At 37.2% G+C, this 15,980-nt stretch overlaps 2 protein-coding genes across 3 annotated transcripts in view; one reads left to right on the forward strand and one right to left on the reverse strand.

Moving 5' to 3' along the window:
• Nucleotides 1–11,926, reverse strand: part of fbxo16 (F-box protein 16) — a 39,127-nt gene extending 27,201 nt beyond the window's left edge. The window contains 1 exon segment of the mRNA XM_062969357.1: nt 11,766–11,926. The gene's annotated coding sequence lies outside the window, so the exon portion shown is untranslated.
• Nucleotides 11,927–12,049: 123 nt separating this feature from the next.
• The window catches only part of fzd3 (frizzled class receptor 3), a 50,689-nt gene continuing 46,758 nt past the window's right edge, over nt 12,050–15,980 (forward strand). For both annotated transcript variants that reach the window (XM_008121137.2, XM_062969343.1), the window contains exon 1: nt 12,050–12,149. The gene's annotated coding sequence lies outside the window, so the exon portion shown is untranslated. The remainder of the gene's footprint in view (nt 12,150–15,980) is intronic.

Below are 15,980 nucleotides of genomic sequence, written 5' to 3' on the forward strand. Positions count from 1 at the left end.
ACTTGAATTATGATTCGGATCTGCTGATACCATCTGGCTTGGCTCTCGCTGTGTCTTATCGTGGACCTGGTTTGGATGACTGCACCCTCTTCGGACTTTGGATTGAATTTGACCTGGCTTCTGTCTACGCTCTCTGACTGACGACTACTCCCGGCTTCTGAATACTGGTTTGCCTTTCGGAATTTGCTGCTGCCTCCCAACCTGACCTTGGATTCTCCTGACGACGGCTATTCATCATCCCTTTGAAGCTTTGGCTTTATCTGCACCGTGGAAGCAGTTTACTGCTCTTCTAGTTTGTTTGTTTTCAAGCCAGTTTGCTGTTTTTCTTTTGGGAACTGTCCCTTTAACTCTGCAGAGCCGGCTGTCTGTTTGCAGAAACGGTTTGAAGCCAAAATAGGCTTTTGCACTTTCTGTTATACTCTGCAGCTTTTGGAAGGTTTCAAGCCTTCGTTTATTTTGCATATTTCCTTGCAGTCAACTCTATTTGTTTCTCCAAAGCTGAATTGAAGCGTCTTTAGTTTTTATTGAATGCCAGCATGGGAAAACAGCGTGGCTTGTTTTTGAGTTATTTTTGTCTAAACTACTCTTGAAACACTGATAAGTGAAGTGTTTCAAGGATACTTTCTGTGTTTATGTTATTTTTGGCTTTTCGGAATAAACTCTATTTTGTTTGTTAACTGGCGTCTGACTCTTGACAATATCCATGTGCATAATATCTATTATTTTAATCAGCCAATCTTTAGCATTTGGGACTTCTTCCTTTTTCCATATTTTTGTTAAAGTCAATCTTGCTTTCTTATATGCCCAAAGGCCAGGACAATGACAGTTAGAACATGGAAGATAATGAGAAAAAATAGAGAAGATACAGAAGGAGAAGGTGGAGAAGGAAAATAGAAGACAAAATGAAAATGGAGAAGAAAAGGAAGATAAAATGGAGGCGGAGAAGAGGAGGAGGAGGAGGAGATAAAAATGGATGGGAACACAAAGCCAGAGGAGGAATAGAAAGAAGCAAAATGGAGTGGGGAAGGAGAAGTGCTAAAATAAAGAAGCAGGAAGAGAAGAGAAAGAGAAGAGAGAAGATAAAACCCTTAGGCAGAAAAGAAGAAGAAGTGAAAAGGAAACGCTAAAACTCAAGAAGAAGGAGAAAGATAAAATGGAGGAGGAAGCAGAGGAGGGTGGATATAAAATGAAAGAAGTGGGTGAAGAGAAAGATGAAAGAAGGAGCAGTGGAGGAGGAGATGATGACAACAACATTTGAAAAGGTGAAGAAACAGGGGCATCAAAGATGACCTAAAGTTCTTCTTCTATTATCAAATAAGTACTTCTGTGAAACAAGTTAGAAAGACGGGAAGGTGAGTGGGTATTCCATCTCTGCCTTCTCCGTGGGAGAAGGGACATCTGCGAAGAGATGAAGATGACAGAGGGAGCCAGAGTGCTCAGTCAAAAAAAGAAGAACTAATTGGCCTTATTTCCAAAAGATGGAATAAGGTTTTATAAGTGTTGTTGCACACATTACAGGGCAACACATCTTGCTTTGCCACCTGTATTCTGTATTCTCAGTGGAAAACTAGCCAATCTCAGTGCATAATCTTGTGTGCATAATGTGCTAAACTTTCTTGTAGCTTTCCCCCACAAACATCTGCTTGATATCTGACAGTTTTATGGGTGAAAATCTTTAGAAACAGGTAGAGGTGTGGATACACCTTAAATTGCCTCTAAAACACTCAATACGACTATTAAGCAACTGTTCAAACACTCACTGTGTTTGCTTTATAACTTTCATGATTGCTTTATGGCTCTTCTGGCTGAGAGGCAGGTTGTAACAAAAGGGAAAGTAACTTAAAGGGACATAGCAGAGATAATTACCCAGACACACCTACAAATCCCAAAACACACATGTGAACACACACAACAAAAATCAACCTTCCAAAACAGACATTTATTTTGCTACAAAATACAGTCTGGTTGTTAATTCTGGCAGTTATAGAACTTCAAACCACTTTAACAACTCTGGCTAAATCCTATGAAATCCCAAGGTCTACAACTGGTGAAAGTGTAGAACGCTCTGGCTGATATGTTTCAATACAATTGACCCTCCATTATTTGTGGCTCTTGCAGACCTGATGATCTGTGGAGTTGGTTAACATGTTCTCTCTAGTTCTCTGGCATAATCTCTGGCCGGGCTGTGGCGCAGGCTGTTGAGCAACCAGCTGCAACAAATCACTCTGACCAAGAGGTCATGAGTTCGAGGCCAGCTCAGAGCCCCATGTTTGTCTCTGTCTTAGTTCTATGTTAAGGCATTGAATGTTTGCCTTATATGTGTAATGTGATCCGCCCTGAATCCCCTTCGGGGTGAGAAGGGCAGAATATAAATACTGTAAATAAATAGATGATAATAATAATAATAATAATAATAATAATAATAATAATAATAATAATGTCAACTTCCAACAGAAGTTGACTATAGAGTTATGCTGGAGGGCTTAGAGAAGGCCTGGGCAAACTTCGGCCCTCCAGGTGTTTTGGACTCCAACTCCCACAATTCCTAACAGCCAATTCGCCAGAAAATTCTAACTATAGTTATCTGAAACTATGGTTAGGTATGATATTTGAACTCAGCTGCTGAAATAAACTAGAATGAGACCTGATTTGCTTTTACAGGATTGCCCCTTTCTTTTCCTAAAGGCACACTGTAGCGAGGGGGCGGTTTTAGGGGTTCAACCCCCCCCCCCGAAATTTTTCAGGTTATAAAAAAACCTGGTTTACTCATGAATTTTAACTGGTTAACCAAATCCCCATGCTAAGTCTATGAGACGCAAAACATTAAGAGTCCCTCCAGGCACTATTTCAAGCAGATATTGACAGGTTTGTAGCAGGGAGAAGTGTGTGCTAGGGGTTCAACCCCCCCCCCCCCCCCGAAATTTTCAAAACCCCTCCCGAAATTTTTTTCTGGCTACGGTCCTGACTGTATGTGTGTTTCTTTAGGTTGATTCACTATTAGACAATCTAAAAAATAAGAGAACAGAACTGGGTTTGCTGATCTAAATGGATGTGACTGCACAGCTCAGTCGGTAAATGCCATTCCCAAACAGAGCTCAGCCAGCAAATGTCATTGTAAATGAGTCACAAGGATGATTTCAAAGTAATTATAGCATATCCCCTGCAGAGGAACCTTTGTACAAGTCACTTGATCTCTTTCACACGAATAGAAGGTACGACTCACAGATACAGAGAATCACAGAATCATACAAACATAGAAGAGACCCCCAGGACCATCCAGTCAAACCCCATTCTGTCATGCATGTGAACATACAAGGTGATAGATGGCCATTCAGCCTCTGCTTTAAAAACTTCAGAGTGTTGAGAATCATCCTGGACTACTCAAGTCTAAATGTAGTTAGATAGATGATAGAGTTAGATTGAGGGAATCCTTTCCCTTTTTCCAAAGCATGCCTTGATAGGCTTTACTGTGTTTACGTCACATCCCTTACTTTGAAGTTAGTAGAAATGTGAATCTTTAGGGACACTAACTTCCCATTGGTCAGAATGTGGCCCCAATAAACTGGACCATGAGGTTGGAACCATTTTGGTTCTCTCTTCTCCCTTTGTTCTTCTAGCTAACAAGAAGCATCTCACCATCTCTCCTGGCAAGATGTAACTATTTAGATGTTTGTTATTTTTCCTTTCTTATTTTTCCTTAGAAACCAGTCTAGAGTAGACTAGACAGCTCCCAAGCCTTTCTATCTACACTGGAGTTCTTTTTACCTGAATAAATACTTTTTGAACTTTTATTGAGACTCTGCAGTCCATTGCAATCCTAAATAGACAAAGGCTTCTCTTTGCTCGCCCCGTGCAAGTAATTGTTGCATTTGAAAGCTTTGCTTTTGCTACTCTGCTGATTCTGGTGGAATCTCCCCCAGAGAGGATTAAATTGAGTTTAACCGCTCAGAGATTACCACAACACAGAGAAGGAGGTTCCACTTCACTCCAGGGCAATAGCATACCCCATTGTCAAACAGCTCTTTCCATCAGAAAATTCTTTGCAATGTTTAGGTGGAATCCCTTTTCTTGCAGTTTGAATCCGCTGCTCTGTGCCTTTCCGCTCTCTGACTCCTATCCCAGAGTGTGCCTAGATACCTTCATTTATATTCCAAAATGCCAGCTAGAGTATTCACTAATTTGGATGAAAAATGAAAGGTAATTGAGGTATTTCAGGAAAGTGACGAGTTCTGGAGAGTTTGGACAGGTTCTTCTGCATATTTTATGCATTTGGATATGATCTGCAGGGGGGGAAATCACCTAAAAATCAGAGTTGGAAGAGATCTCAAGGGGCATCCAATCCAGCTCCCTTCTACCAATAATAATAATAATTTATTTGTTTGACCAGTCATATGACCATTTCAAAGTGCAACATAAATAAAAACAAGGCAAAAAGGATGGGAAGACAGGCAGCTGACCATCTGTTTGCCGACAAAATCTTATTTTCCTGATTCTTCTTTCAGGAAATGTGCTCTTTTCTTGATAGCTTTCAGGATAAAAAGGCTTACTCTAATTATGGTGGATCTTTCTTGTCCTTGCAAGAGGACTGTCAGAAGATCATTTCTGTTGGGGGACCTAAAATTAGATAGTAATGGATGTAAATAACTGTGTCGAAGTTCGGCATATGCTGGGCAGTCAATCAAAAAATGTTCGATATCTTCCACTATTTGATCTCCCCAGACACAAAATCTCTCATTTCTTGGAATGTTACAGTAGCGACCAGTTTGCATCATAATACCGAGTTGTTCAAACCTGGCCCTGGTATATATTCTTCTTAAGGGTAACGGAACTGGAATAGTCAAATAGTGTTCTAAATTAGTATTCATTTTGTGGGAGGCTAAAAACTTTGTGGCAGAAGACCTACCTATACTTGCTAGGTCCAATTGAGCATAGATATCATGAGTGCGTTGCATAAGCACTTGTTTTGCCCTAGGTCCTAGATCATTCAAAAATTGTAAAGGAAGGCCAATTTTAGCCATCTCATTGTTTAAGGCCACTACCCATGATGACTTGTGGGCACGCTGGTCTTAATCCTCTAAACATAGGTTAGGAAGTCTACTGGAATTCATCTGATTTACCTTTGACCAGTAATTGAATTGTCTCATTAAAATTTGAGCTTTTACTAGGAGCATTCTTAGCTCTGCCCTTACAGCAGCCATCAGTGTTGTTCTGGAAAGTCCCAGGAGAATGCGAAGCTGCTTAACTTGGAAGGCTTCGATCTCGGCCAAATTGGTGTGCCCCCCTCCCTTCTACCAGCCAGAAAGACATAATCTCCTGACAGATGGCCATCCAACCCTCCAAGGAAGGAAACTTCATCACTCTTACCGCCCAATGTTTAGGTGGAATCTCTCGCCATGTAATTCAAACTAATCACTCTAGGTTTTAAGTCTCTGGAGCGATAGAAAACAAGCTGGCTCCATCTTTAGTACAGCATCCTTTCCAATAGAAACATGGTTATCATGTTCCCCACTTAACGTTCCTCTCTCCAGGCTAAGCATACTCAGTTCCCTAATTTGCTCCTCAGAGGGATTCAACATTTCTGAACCTTGGGCCATTTTAGTCACCCTTCTCTGGACACCTTCCAGCTTGTCAATGTCCTTCTTGAATTGCCCAGGACTAGACATAGGATTATTCCAGGTAAGGTCTGACCAAAGCAGAGGAGAGTGATATTATTTCTTCCTTCAATCTAGAGACACTATACTCTTTGCCTCAATCTAAATTGGGGGGGGGGGGGGGGGGGAGAAAAGCTTGCCACAATATATTTTTTTCTACTCTTGACCATGGTACAAGATTTTGATTATGAGTCTACCATCACTCCAAATATATCCTGATGAAACAGCAAGATTTCTCTAGGCAGCTAGGTCAACTGTAAGGTTGCTGACATAATTTAAAAACATTTAAGAAAGGTTATCAGACCGTAATGCTCGTATCATATTAACTAAGGACATTAGATTGATTTCTCAAGATTGTGTTAATCTAGATTTAACCCTCCAAGAAATGTTAAGACGGGGCCTCTCACTGATGCCGACCTGCTCTATTAGTGGTTTATGCCAACACAATCAACGTAAAATGTGAGGAGGCATTGTTTGCCCAAAATTTAACATGAGCACGCTTTAGCTAGTGATGATAATCCATATGTTGACAATAAGCAGAATGGGTTTAGTGATTCTACTAATGAGAAAACTAAAATCTAAATGAACTGGATGCTAATTACTGATTGTGTGGCAGTTATCCAGGAACTCCTTCTTGACTGTAAGGGCACAGACAGAAATTGACTTTATTCCATGACGCCACAATGGCATGCCATTCACACAATCAGACAATTTATCGGCACTGTGACCATCGATTTTGCACTGCTGAAACTGTCAAATTACTGGAATGCTTTGGCAATCCAAGATGCTGTGGCCACAATTCCAGTTGAGCAGCATAACTCTGCCTCTCCATTTATTAAAAATCTTTTAAAGAAATGTGGCAGGTCCTATAAACTAGTATTTTTGTAAAAAAATTAATGTTTTTTTTAACTGCAAAGGGGAGAGTGGCAGAATGTCAATGGATTGTGTACAGTGTAGTGCTGTTGTAGCCCAGCTTCTATCTGAGCTGTCAGATGAGCCTGAGGTTGGCCTCATTCAGCCTGTGATTATCCCTGCACCTGCCTTGCCAGAGGACTCTGGGTTTGGGCCTGAGTGGATTCTGGGACCAGAGACAGAATGGTTGCAAGCAGGCGGTTTGAATCACATTCCTTACAGCAGTCAAGATCAGATCTCCAGGTGCCAGATGGACATTCTAGTTTGGATGTAGGACTGATAAAGTGGAGAGGGAGAATGAGCTTCACAGGAGGAGAGCAATAACTCAGTTGAGAAAAGAAAAGGAGTGTATTAGGAGGAGTAGGCGTCTGCTTTTGAAACAAAATAATGAGCTACCTTCTCACGGTATGGGACCTTGAATTTCCCATAATTTTCGTTGCTTTCTCTGACACAGTCAGTGGTGGTAACGTTGCAAATTCAAGAAGGAAGATCTTTGCTTCATGCGCATTTCTGCAGCCTTGTATCTTGTTTCAAGTTCCAGTCCTGTGTTTCCAGTTGATTTTACAGTTTGGATTTCTGTTCCAGCGAAGACCTTTGCCTTGTGTTCCAGCCGAGACTCTTGTTTTGTGTTCCAGCTTGGACTCTGTACCTTGGACCAAATTTGGAGTTTTGTTCCTGCATTCCAGTTACCTTCCTGTATTTCCAGTTTGATTCATGCCTTGGATTAATCCTTGAAATTCTTGCTTGGACTATCAGCAATATCTTTCTAGGGACTTACTTTGATATTCAGTTTGGACTATGGTCTTTGAGTGATTTTATAGACTCTTGCTTCAAGATTATCAGGTACAGTAGAGTCTCACTTATCCAAGCTAAACGGGCCCGCAGAAGCTTGGATAAGTGAATATCTTGGATAATAAGGAGGGATTAAGGAAAAGCCTATTAAACATCAAATTAGGTTATGATTTTACAAATTAAACACCAAAACATCATGTTTTACAACAAATTTGACAGAAAAAGCAGTTCAATACAAAGTAATGTTATGTTGTAATTACTGTATTTACGAATTTAGCACCAAAATATCACGATATATTGAAAACATTGACTACAAAAATGGCTTGGATAATCCAGAAACTTGGATAACCGAGGCTTGGATAAGTGAGACTCTACTGTACTTTGTTCTTGTAGATTTAAATCCATTTTATTGACTCTGAACTTTAATTTGCTATTGCTTGCATATAATCTTCAATAAACGGCTTGCTTGCTTATATTCTGGGGCTCTAGTCTGGTTTTGACCTGCCTATGCAGTTTAGGAGTGAAACAAGTGCGATAAGTACCTATCCCCTGCTATTGATGGGCAAAAGCTTCGCCAGGAGCAATTTTTCTGCTCAATGTGTCTATAGTTGCTTGATTCCTCTCTCTGCTTTTAAGAACAATATTTCTTCACCTCCACAATATATGGACACCACATGATCTATAGGAATTTTCAAGAATTGTAGTTCTAGGCTCGGGAGTTGCACTTGCAAGTACATTTAATACCCTCGGATGCAGTTTATCTAGCTCTGGAGATATGAATTTATTTAAAGTAACCAAGTGTTCCCATATCACCACTTTATCTGTTTGGGCTGGAGCTCTCTCGCTGCACCATTTATTCTCCTTTTCTTTAGGTGAGTAGTCCTTCCGAGGGAAGAGCCATTAGCAATTTCCCATCATCTCCACACAATAAACTTGAGGTTTGCTCATTCTTTTATTTTCCTCAGAATGTTCATTTCTTAACTCTTTCCTTCTTACAAGTCTGAATTCCTTTTGAGCTTAAGCATTTGTAGGCCTTCTTCCTACAAATCCTGGCTACTTGTATCTAATATTCATTACTTGTCTGCATCTTTTCTCATAATTTATACATGAACATTTCAATTTACCATATTTCCTCAAGTCTAGTTTGCCACTGAATCTAATGCACACCTCTATTTTCAAAACAAGGACCCAAAAAAGGGGGACTGTTCCAGTATTTGCTGCCGAATGTAATGCATAGTGGCCCAAAATGCACTCTTTCATTTGGCCGTTACAGCCACTTCCTGCTTAGAATTCCTGCTTTAAAAACAAGTGTTAGAACACCAAAGCTTCCAGCAATGGAAAATAAAACCTTGGGATGCACCAAAGCCGTGAATGAATCCACTTTCACTGCCTTCTCTGCCAAAGAATCTGATGCCTCGCCAAATTACAACTTCGAGGATCCCATAACTTTGAGCCATAGCCATTAAATTAGAGATGACATCCTCAAAGTGGAGCTTCAGGTAACCGTGCCCTGGGTGAAAACGTCCGATTTAACTGCATTCCTAAATGCCACATTTAATAATTGAGGCACCTCCTGGTTTCAGGAATGTCTATTAATTTATATATGACTTCCACAGTCATCTTGGTTATTTCCCATGCACTCTGTATCTCTAGAACCATCTGAAGCCAAAGGCCACCACCCTTAATGCTTTTTCCTGCCATTTACTGGATGTTACCCCAGCTTCCTGCTCACTGATGCTATTCGACGGAAAGGACCATCTAGTCTACACATATGAATGCCAAGGCTGAATCTGATCTGCCATGTCCTTTTATGTGGCCCTTCAGATGCTGGATTACAACTTATGTATAGGCTATTACTACATTATTATATTAAATTAACAATTATTATAATTATAATATTCCATGAACCCTTATTATAATTATTATATTATATGAACCCTTATTATAATTATTTTATTAAACCAACAATTATTATAATTATTATATTACATGAACACTTATCATAAGTATTATATTAAATGAACCTTTATAATTATTTTATTAAATCAACAATTATTATAATTATCATATTAAATTAACAGCTGTTATTATCATTATATTAAATTAACAATTACAATTATCCTGTTAAATTAACACTTATTATAATTATTTTATTAAATGAACCCTTATTATAATTATTTTATAAATATTATTATAAATATTATAGTAAATGAACAATTATTACAATTATTATATCAAATTAACAATTAAAGGTAAAGGCTTTCCCCTGACATTAAGTCTAGTCATGTCTGACTCTGGTGATTGGTGCTCATCTCCATTTCTAAGCCGAAGAGCCAGTGTTGTCCAGAGACAGGCATGTAGCCGGGGGGGGGGGGGGGGGGGCTCGAGGGGCTTCAGCCCCCCCCCCCAAATTCTCAGGGTGGTCCACAAGAAGGCCTTACATTTATTATGGGGGCCGGGCTGTGGCACAGGCTGGTAAAGCAGCCTGCTGCAATAAATCACTCTGACCAGGTTGTCATGAGTTCGAGGCCAGCCCGTGGCGGGTTGAGCACCCGTCAATTAAAAATAAAAAAATAGCCCCTGCTCGTTGCTGACCTAGCAACCCGAAAGATAGTTGCATCTATCAAGTAGGAGATAAGGTACCACTTATAAAAAGTGGGGAGGCAAATTTAACTAATTTACAACGTTGGAATGAGGAAGTGCAGTCAGAGTGAATGATGAAGCAGCTGCTCCCCCTGTGGCCAGAATCGAACATCCCCTCAGGAGAAGGTTAAATTGCCTCTGCGTCTGTCTGTCTTTGTCTCGGTTCTATGTATATGGGCATTGAATGTTTGCCCTGTGTGTGTATAATGTGATCCAGCCTGAGTCCCCTTCGGGGTGAGAAGGGCGGAATATAAATGCTGTAAATAAATAATTATTTGAACTTATGTTTATTCATATCATGATCTGATCACCATGCTCAATATATCCCATATGCATGGGGGTATTGGGATAACGATACAAAAGGTTCGCTAGGGTAGAGTCTCTCACGCTCAGACTCAGCCCCCCTGCCCCCCGAACCAAAATCCCAGCCTCCTCCGAATCTAAATCCTGGCTACGGGCCTGTCCAGAGACGTCTCCAAAGTCATGTGGCCAGCATGACTGCATGGAGCGCCGTTGCCTTCCTGCCGCGGTGGTACTTATTGATCTACTCACATTTGCAAGTTTTCGAACTGTTAGGTTGACAGAAGTTGGAGCTAACAGTGGGAGCTCACCCCGCTCCCTGGATTCGATCCGCCGACCTTTCAGCCAGCAAGTTCAGCAGGTCAATGGTTTAACCCACTGCACAACTGAGGGCTCATTATATTATATAATAATAATAATAATAATAATAATTGTCATCATCATCATCATTATAATCATATTAAATTGTTATAATCATTATATTACATTAACAATTATTATAATTATTATATTAAATGAAACAATGATTATAATTATTAAATCAAGTCGCTTTGAGTCCCTTTGGGGAGATAAAGCAAGAAACACATAAATATTATAATAACAATAATTTGTTTTTTATTTATTTACCGTACTTGTACTTGTACCCCTTCTCGTACTGTACTTATTTACTGTACTTTATTTACCGTACTTGTACCCCTTCTCACTCCAAAGGGGACTCAGAGCGGCCTTACAAGAGGCAGCAATTTGATGCCTTATCTAACTAACAATAATAAAATAAATGTATACATTAAAAACCAAAAATGTAAAAAACAAACATAAAAAACAATTATTAAAATCACACAGTCCGAAATCAAGGCTATACATATTCCATCTTCTCTTATTTCACGGCACTTCTACACAACGGCTGAGCTTCTCGGTGGCGCAAAGGATTAAACCCTTGTGCTGGCAGGACTGCTGATTTGAAGGTTGGGTTGCTGACCTGACAGTTGCCAGTTTGAATCTGGGATGAGCTCCTTCTGCCAGCTCCAGCTCCTCATGCAGGGACATGAGAGAACCCTCCCACAAGGATGGTAAAAACATCAAAACATCTGGGCATCCCCTGGGCAACATCCTTGCAGATGGCCAATTCTCTCACACCAGAAGTGACTTGCTGTTTCTTAAGTCACTCCGGACACACACACACACACAAACCCCAAAGGCTTGGTCCCAGAGCCATGTCTTCAATTCCAATAACAACAATAATAGTAACAATGTGCAAAACAGAGCTGCCATTCCCAAATTCTAGGCCTTCAAGAGTTTTGGACTCCAACTCCCAGAAGCCTCAGCAGTCTTGGCTAATGAGGAGGGATTGTAGGAAATGAAGTCCATACACCTTAAAGCCCAGAAATGGGGCGGGGGGTGAATGACATAGAATAAATAACAACTACCACAACAAATTAGTCCTTATCATTAATAAAAAGGCCTCACCTCTTCTAGGAACACTGAGCTGCTTCGTGTTGGCCCCTCAATCGTCTTAGGAAGGCCTCCTCTTAGTCTCCATCAGCCTCTGCAGTGTGTGGATTCCGTTCACCATGGAAACCGTTGCCTAGCGACCGAGGCGACAGCGGCGCTGGCCCAATCGGACGGCCTCTTCCCCCGTGGCTCCTCCCCTTCCCCTTGCGTATCCTACCTAGCAACCGTAAAGGCGGCGAAATCCGATTGGCTGCGCTCCTTTCTGCCTTCCACCCGCGCGCGCAAAGTGGGCGGGGCCTTGAGGGAGTGGGCGGGGCTTGGCTCCACTACTGCCCGTCACTCCCTCATTGCTTTGAGGCGGTGGCGAGGAGACGCACCTGCACGTCGTTTCTCCCTCAGGTAAGGCCTTTTTGGTAGGCCTCAAATAAAAGGGGGGTAATTAGGCCATTATTTCAAGGGTGTATATATATATATATATATATATATATATATATATATGAGAATGGGATATATATGAATATATATATATATATATATATGAGAGATATGTATATGATATATATGTCTGCGTGTAGCCTTTAATAGAGAATAGTATCTGTGAGGATAATTTAAAGGCCATAGCAAGATATATATATATATGTGTGTGTGTGTGTGTTATAGTAGTAATTTATATATTTTTTATGTTATTTATTTATATTTTATTTTATATATATATATATATATACACACACACACACAGTAATATATAAATTATTTATTTATTATGGTATATTTACTATATATCTAATAGTAATCATTTGTATTTCTATAAGTATGAATATTTACATGTATAGTAGAGTCTCACTTATTCAAGCTAAACGGGCCGGCAGAAGCTTGGATAAGCGAATATCTTGGATAATAAGGAGGGATTAAGGAAAAGCCTATTAAACATCAAATTAGGTTATGATTTTACAAATGAAGCACCAAAACATCATGTTATACAACAAATTTGACAGAAAAAGTAGTTCAATATGCAGTAATGCTATGTAGTAATTACTGTATTTACGAATTTAGCACCAAAATATCACAATGCATTGAAAACATTGACTACAGAAATGGTTTGGATAATCCAGAAGCATGGATAAATGAGTCTTGGATATGTGAGACTCTACTGTATAATATAATATATGTATGTGTGTTATAATAGTAATAGTAGTAATTTATATTTATTTATATTTTATGTATGTATTTATTCATATTATGGTATATTTGTTATACATGTTATAGTAATCATTAGTATTTCTATATATATATATATATATATATATATAATATGTTTACATTTATAATATAATGTGTGTTATAGTCGTAATTTACATTCATTTATATTTTATGTAATTATATATATCATATTTATGATATATTTATATGTGTAATAGTGATCATTTGCATTTCTATAAATATATAATTTATATTTGCATTTATAATATATGCGTGTTATAGTAATTTATATTTATATGTTATGTATGTATATATTCATATTTAAGGTATATTTATATATGTAATAGTAATACTTTGTATTTCTATAAATGTATACATTATATTTACATTTATTATATATGTTATAGTAGTAATTAATATTTATTCATATTATTCATTTATATTTTATGTAATTATATATATACTTATGGTATATTTATATATATAATAATCATTATTAATATAAATATATACATTGTATTTACATTTATAAATTATAACTTATTGTTGAGACTGAGTGTGCTGGTTGGGGTTTTATGTATTTTAATATATTTTCAGTGATTTCTATGGTTTGAACTATTTATATATTATACCCTTATGTTTAATTCTAATTAAATGTTTATATGTTTTCGGTTTTAAATTTTTCATTCTTTTCTTGTAAGTGTTAGCCATTTTTAGTCTCTTTTAAGAGAGAAAAGGCAATATATATATATATATATATATATATATATATATATATAGGAAAATGCCTGCACTCATTTTACAATTTTCAATAGAGATTATTTGAAGGATATGTGAATGCATTTACACTGGTTTATATATGTGTTATTGTGAGAATTGATATTTTATACATAGCAATAGTTATATTTGTATTTTTCAAACATTTAAATATTATTAATAATACATAGCATAAATATAATTATAAATTATTACTATAGATAAATTTAAATATATCATAAAGCATCTTGGAATCTTTGGAGAGAGGAAAGCGGGATATAAATAAATACAATAATAATATATCCCCTTTACCAGCTGATAATACTAATGGTGATTATTTGAAGAGCATTAAAAACACTTATATTGTTTTATATGTTATTATTAGAAATAATATGATAGGAGGCTTTAGTTTTATCCCATCTTTCTCCCATTATAGGGACACAAGGCGGCTAACAGCAAACATGATAGAATTAAAATTGAAAACAGAAAAGTAATTAAAAGATGCATATATATTTTTTTAAAAGATTACATCTTTTGTGTCATGGGACATGAAAATATTAAAATACAATTGAAAATATACTTAATGTCACAGCTCCTCCAGAATATAACAATATTATATAAAATGTATTAATATTAATAGAATTAAATAAATATTGCTATATTACATAGGATTGCCCAAAAGGCAAATAATAATATTTTATATATGAATTTATATTTTATATGTAGCAATAATTTATATTTATGATATATATATATATATATATATATATACACACACACACACACACACACACATATACATACACATACACAATATGGTAATAATTTGATTTATTCCATTACAAATAATAGAGTTTAATTAGTTTTAGTTATTAATGGTTTTACGTAATATTTAACAATTTGTTTTGACTATTTTATGTTTAATTCTATTTTAATGTTAGATGTTGAGAATTTTATATTGTAATTTGTACTGTTTTTAGAGTTGCAAACTACTTTGAAACTTGTTTAAGAGAAGAAGAAAAACTATCAGTAACAATAATAATTGAAAAAAAATTACAAAATAATTACAGATAGTTACAAAATGATTTAATCAGGCACAAACTGCATCTTAAATGACAGATATGGTGCAAATGGGCTGTCCCTGCTCAACTGTGCCGCGGTCACATTGTCCAAGCGCGGAGTTGAAAGCCTCACAACTTTCTTTTGTTATTTTGTGACACTTTTCTAATCCCTTTAAGGGGTTTTTTTTGGGGGGGGGGAATTAACATGTATACTCCTGAAATATAAAAACTTAAAAGAGTATATACATTTTGAGGAGCGCTCTGTATTTGAGACTTGCATTCCCATTTTAAGTAACTGGGTGAAAATAAGGAGGATATTGAGAAAGGAGGTCCTTATTCAAAAGGATAGTTGCAAGGTGTAGCTCATCATACCCTTTTAAACCATTTGAACCAGCTTTAATCTCTCTCTTTAAATTGACAAATCTTTTTTTAGCTTCTTTAGAAGGATATTTTTGTTATTTTTACATTGTTCTGAGTTTGTCAGAGTGGTTTTGTTGTACGCTCTTCCTGAGATCACTGGATAGATGGTGGGATATAAATAAATAAAATAAATAAAAATATTGTTATGAGTGGAAATGAACATATGTGTAAAGAGGGAAGACTTACATTGCCTGGAAAATATATGAGGTTCAGAGGTTTCCTTCTTGCCTCATGACCTACATAAAATGAATGTTTTTTAAAGTTACTTTATATTTCAGTATAAAAAGAATGGAGAGAAAAGAAGTCTGCTTGTGGCATCTTTAAACTGGCACATTTTTTTTGTGTGGATGATACATTGATGGAGTACAATATTCAGGCCTCAGGGGTATGTTTTTGTGTATGTGCATTTCCATAGCTCTATATCTGGAGGGTAAATCAGTTGTGGTAGACTGGTATTTTATTTCCAGTTGGAAATAGTGGCTAATAATGTTATTTTAATCAATTGATTTTATGTTTGTTTATGTTTTTGTGGCACCAACCCCGGAGGTGTTAAATCAATGAGCAGAATTTGTGCTTACTGCAAGTGTGTGTGTGTTTTATTTGCATGTGTATCTGTATTCACAAATATACATATAGGTGAGTTAAAAACAAATCCCAGTTCTGACATGTTTGCTGTGGATACCACAAGAATTCAGTTAATCACCAATACAGCTATCTAGCTATATATGTATATACACATATACATAAGATATACATACATAGAGAGAGAAATGGTGAAAGAAATGGTGAAAGT

The sequence above is a fragment of the Anolis carolinensis genome, chromosome 1, assembly GCF_035594765.1.
Source record: "Anolis carolinensis isolate JA03-04 chromosome 1, rAnoCar3.1.pri, whole genome shotgun sequence".
NCBI classification, from domain to species: domain Eukaryota; kingdom Metazoa; phylum Chordata; class Lepidosauria; order Squamata; family Dactyloidae; genus Anolis; species Anolis carolinensis.